Consider the following 6,212-nt stretch of genomic DNA (forward strand, 5'->3'; position numbering starts at 1 on the left):
CTCCCTTATGGTATGAATAAAGAGTCAGGCAGAAAGTCAGAGAGACAGACAGAAAAATCACACAGACAGAAAGTCAGAGAGACAGACGGACGGACAGAAAGTCAGACAGACAGAGTCAGAGAGACAGACAGACAGAAAGACAGAGTCAACCAGAGTCAAGCAGAAAGTCAAAGAGACAGACAGAAAGTCAGACAAAACATCAGAGGGACAGACAGAGTCAGAGAGACAGACAGAGTCAACCAGAGCCAGGCAGTCAAAGACACAGACAGAGTCAGGCAGAAAGTCAGAGAGACACATTGTAAGTCAGAGAGACAGAAAGTCAGACAGAAAGTCAGTCCTTCCCCCATGCATTCCATCAATCTTCCAAAGCTTTTGTGCTGAGTAGTCTTTCACGATAACATACTTTGGCGCTAGCACAGAATGTCATGACGTCTCATATCATAGTAATGATGAAATCCCTTGTTGTCTACCTCTCACTAAATCAGTATATTTGTTGCACAGTTGGTAGATGACACGATTCTAAACACTGTATTGGTTGTAGGAGTCTCTCTGCACAATCAACTCATCACAGAATTCACTTCCTCCTCCGAACACTAGATGGTGGGCACGCCTAAGTGTGTGTGTGACCTATGGGCTACATGCTGCTGATACGGAACCTGCTTTTATGATCTTCACCGGTCCGCTGGCAGTTTCTGGAGGTTCCTATTGAGCAACGATCCAAAGTTAGTGGCGAGAAAAGCAACAAAGAAATGCATTAAGGTTAGAATTCCAATGTTAACCTAAAGAAAAAGTGTCAATTCCTGCACACAAATTATTAGCTCTGCAGTTGAATTATTGAAGTAATGATGTTTTGGACACAAAGGCCTTTTAGAAGTTTTTCGACACCAACCTGCTCTGATAGTCAGTGTGTACTGACTGCAGTCGGCTTCATTGTGAACATCTACAAAAAAATCTGGACAGGTTCCTTCCAAGATCACAAATGTCTTGTCATGCAAGATGCTATGCTACACTCTTGACATTTTAGCTTGCAGACCACAGAAGCTACTATTTCTGAAATATGTCCTAAATATAGTGTACATTCGCATATTAATTGTATTTTAGGTGTCTAAAATGATAATACATTTTGATTTCAGCAGTACATGACTTTTCTTACCTGTCGGTACTCCTGTCTGCTTCTCCAAACTGGAGGCGTGAAGATCTGGATCATCTGGATCTCCTCCATGTGTTGAAGATGAGCAGCTGTGTCTCTATCCCTTTGTCTCAGTGGAAAGAAGTTGTTCTCTCCCATAATGGTGCATCTCTATCCAAAGGTTGTTTGGGTATGGCTAAAGACAGAGAGATTGTGATGCATGCTGATGTCACAGCACCAGAACGCGGAACATTCAACATGGAACATTCTAAATCGAATCTCTGTGTCACCTCATGGAATCTTCTCAATCACTGACTTCACTGATCCTCCTGTCAATGTACACAACAACAGTACAGGCTTATTAAATCATCAACATGAATGACAGTACTCTTTGAAACATTAATAACCAGAGTGCAGAACAACAGCAGTGTTCTGCAGAATACAAGGCTGATGCTTCACTCAACTCAAGAAATATATTTGTCAATATAGTAATTAATTTCTGATTTGAGGAATTGTTAATGATATGCTCATTGACATTGATTAAAAAAGTATAAGCACCTTTCATTGATGTCCATCCAAGAGCAGTGCTCGACTACCAAATGGCCACACAGCGCAGACTTAGTCGGCCCTGTTGTTGCCTTTTAAAATAGGTTCATCCGAAATGTTTGTTTGTAAAACACACTAGAATCAACCAGAAGAGACTAATGCAGCCTGCAATCAATATAGTTTTCATTAGCCAAAATATAAATATTTATAAAGTAAATACATAAAGTTAAATTTCAAAGAAAAAGGCTCAATAATTACTTGTAGTTGTATCAAACAAACTGGAGAAAGGGGGTTTGTTCAGTGGAAAACAGGCTTAAGAGACGACACAAAATATCGCCCTTAAAATCTGAAAGTAGAAAGGTGCAGTCAGCTGAGAGCAGCTCTTCTCCAGGTGCGTCTGCAACAACCGCTGCTGGGTTGTGTGATTGAATGAACACAACCAGCTTAATTTAAAGCCTTTATTTACGCTTTACCTTAGCTTAGTTAGCTGTTTATTACAGTTTAACTTAGCTTAGTTAGCTGTTTATTACAGTTTAACTTAGCTTAGTTAGCTGTTAATTAAAGTTTAACTTAGCTTAGTTAGCTCAGAACTAAGCTAACTTAGCTTAGTCAGCTGTTAACTTTAGCTTAACAAACTATAAACTATACTTGAAAACAAATCGAGAAGCAGAAATAACATTCAACCAGTTCTGAATAAAGTGAATGAACCGGAGCTGAAATGTCTTTAGTTTAATAAACACTAGTCAACAACAAGCTAATGTTAGCTGTTGTTAGCTAATGTTAGCTAATGTTAGCTGTTGTTAGCTGTTAGCTAAAGTTAGCTGTTAGCTAACGTTACATATGAACCAGGATGTATAAAGCTAACCTCTACTTACACTGTGTGAGTTGAAGAGTTGAATGTTTCATATGATCATGAAACAGATTAACTGTTAACTGTTATTTCATAACTAAATATTTTCACTCATCAGGTGATTATCAATTTTTTTTTACTTTAGGTCAAAATAACTGCAAATGCTGCATTCAAGGGTCCTCGTAAATTCTGGTTGCAGTTCTGCATGTTAAAGGGGGAAAATATATTTCTATAAATATATTTCTAAAGTATTGAAGAACAAGTATATTTATCTGTAGGATAAGACATTCATTCAGCTTTTATTTTTTAAATAAATACTCATCATAACACACCTTATTTGTAACATATATATGTATATATACACACATACACACAACACACAACAAGTTCACGTTCATTGTTGGAAAGCTGTTAAGCATTCCAACTATTCTTCGAATCTTTATTGTTGGAATGCTGTTAAGCATTCCAACAATAAAGAAAGCTGAACATTTTAATTGTTGAACGGTTTCTGTAGCTTAAAAAATGAAGGAGAAGAAGAGGTGCGACGGAAGAAATAGAAGAAGTTGAATAAAGATTCGAAGAACAATAGTTGGAATGCTTAACAGCATTCCAACAATAAAGAAACAGGATAACAATAGTTGGAATGCTTAAGAGCATTCCAACAATAAAAGCCCCACAGAATGAATCCTAACTGACATGCTTGTGATGAGCCTGTCATTTAATAATCGGTTTGTGTTTATCTAACATTATGATTCTGTCTCCTCTCCCCTTCTCCCCCACACCCCACACCCCATTTCAAAATAAAAGCCCCAGAGAGTGAATTCTAACTGAACTGCTTGTGATGAAGCCTGTCATTTAATAACCTCTGTTTAGGTGTGTCAAACATGATGATTATGTCTCCTCTCCCCCTCCCTCCCCCACCCAGTCCCACCCTTTCAAAATAAAAGCCTCATGGATTAACTGTATTTAAACGTTTCGCTCAAAATTAGGCTTTTTTGTTGAAATAATGAATGCTCTTACTAATACTGCGACAACTACTACTACTGCTAATATTTCTGGTATTACCACTACTACTACAACTTTTGCTGTTGCTACTATTACTACTACTGCTACTGCTATTACTGCTACCATAAATATTATTACTACCACTACTGCTATTACTACCACTACCACTACTATTATTACTGATACCACAACTGCTAATACTGCTATTCCTGCTACTACCAGTACTAATAACCAGTAATAATACCACTACAGCTATTAGTACGACTGCTGATACTACTACTTCTTCTAATTACAAATACTTCGATGACAACTTCTACTACTGCTGCTACTACAAATATCACTACTGCTACAACTAGTACTTATTCAAATGCTACTCATACTTATACTGCGAATAATACTTCTACTACGACTACAACAAATATCACGACTGCTGGAATTATTTTAAGCTACAGAAACCGTTCGAATATCAAAATGTTCAGCTCTTTCAGGAGAGGGGTGACATAACTTCATATTTGTAATCTTTCAACTTTTTGAATTATTCAGCTTTTTGCAATTTTTTTTAAATTGGATATCTATTTTCAGCAATGTTTTTGAGATTCATTTCAGCTTTCAGCATTCCAACGCATTTTCAGCAGGAAATGCATTTTCTAGTTAAAGAATAACACTGTACAACTCTGACGTGTATATGTTTTTCAATGTGTGGGGTGAATTTATTTGTGGTTAAATGCAGAACTCAAGCAAAATACACATACATCAGTTTAAAAAGGTGAGGAAGGAGAGTGTGTTTCTTTCAGGACTGGGATGTTGTTTTCTCTCTGTGAGTGTTGGGACATGCTGGATGGGCACCTGCACCATGATTATGTATTTAAATAGGATAAACATTAAGGTAATGATATAAGTTATATTTGATGAACAAATAAGGTTAGTAATTATACTGTATATAAGTAATATGAAGGTAATTATTTAAGTTTTACAAAAGTTACTATTCCTTTGATCATGTAATATTCTTTTTTTTTATTGAGATGCTGTATATGTTAACTGTTATCTTTATTGGTTAATATTTTTTCTATTTTTTATTATTTCTTATAAAAATCTAAATCTGCTCATATCAGTGTCTAGTTTCTTTAAGAAAACTGCAGTCAAGTGTGTCTTTGGTAATATTTGGTTGCTTTAGCAAATTATCTCATATTGATCTGCTAGGGTTGTTGTGATATACTGGTATTGACGATAACCGTGATATTTTAAAAATAAATATCAATATCACTTTAATAATTCTCATATGATAATATAATAAAGTATGTGATCCGCCATCTCTTAAATCATTTCATATACACAGTTCTCACAGCTCTCTCCACCTACACTCCTGACTTAAATACAATTAATTTGCCACGAAAGAGACAAAACGCACAATAAATGAAGTTAAAGATTAATTTGATTTGACTGTCCTGTTTAAAAAAATAAGATAGAAGAAAATATTACTGGCAATTTTAAAGGCCAGGACTTAATATCAAGCAAGAATATAATGTGATGAATAACAAATCATGAATCAATGACTTCAGAGATCAGTCTCAGCTGATGTACCCAGAGCTCCTCGTGATGATTCACTTTCAGTTCACACAAACTCATCCTGTAATTAAGGGCGAGACCGTGGCTTACTGGGTCGAGAGGGTTGTCTGCCAACCGAAAAGTCACCGGTTCGATCCTCGGCTGCATCGTGTCCTGTGTCCCTGAGCAAGACACTGTACCCCTAACTGCTCCCCGGGCGCCTGTCATTGGCAGCCCACTGCTCCCTATATATACAGGGATGGGTCAAATGCAGAGAATAATTTCCCCACTGTGGACGAATAAAGGGATGTTTCTTCTTCTAACCCACAGCTCCACGTGGGTCCTCTGTACCGGGACCCTCACATCGGAACAAGGACTCCCCAAAAAACCCTTTAACAGGGAGAAAAGAGGACACAAAAATGTGGGAGAGCAACAGAGGAGGGATCCCTCTCCCAGGATGGACAGAAGTGCAATAGATGCCATGTGTACATGAACAGCATGACAGAGTTACAATGCATATGGCAGGAGGCAAGACCGGGGTCCAGGTATCACCAGGATCCACAGGAACCTGTGAGGCGAGAAAGCACAGACACTGGTGAAGAAGCAAAGTCAGTAATGTGTGTTAATGGTATATAAAATAGTAATGTGAGTAATGATAAAAATGATATTAGCAGTGGGAGTCAGCAGGACCATGGTGGGAGGAAGGACCAGGAATACAGCTTCAAAAAAATCAGTTCGGTCACTTTTCACCTATTGCCCCGGATGGAGAAGGTCAAGATTTGGGACTTTAAATTGAAAACCATTCGAGGGTACAATTATGAATGTATAGGCTGCTGTACGTGACCTGTGTTCTTTCCAAATTAACACCACAATAACAATTGTGCAATATATATATTTTTTCCAGTTTTGTTATTCATGTAAACTTGTGATTGTATTTTTGCTGAATCCATTTCCAAAATATGTGGAGCTGCTGCCTCTGCTGCTGGCTTGTAACTAAATGAAGTCACTCTTCAGACTTGTGACGTGTTTCTCATCAAAAACAGATCCCTCCCACAAATAGAGTTCAGTAACTTGTAACACTGGAGAGAAAAATTCACTTTGAGACAAAACTGCAAAATCTGTATGGAAGTGTTTGTT

Source organism: Melanostigma gelatinosum, assembly GCF_949748355.1.
Source record: "Melanostigma gelatinosum genome assembly, chromosome: 7".
Classification (NCBI taxonomy): Eukaryota; Metazoa; Chordata; class Actinopteri; order Perciformes; family Zoarcidae; genus Melanostigma; species Melanostigma gelatinosum.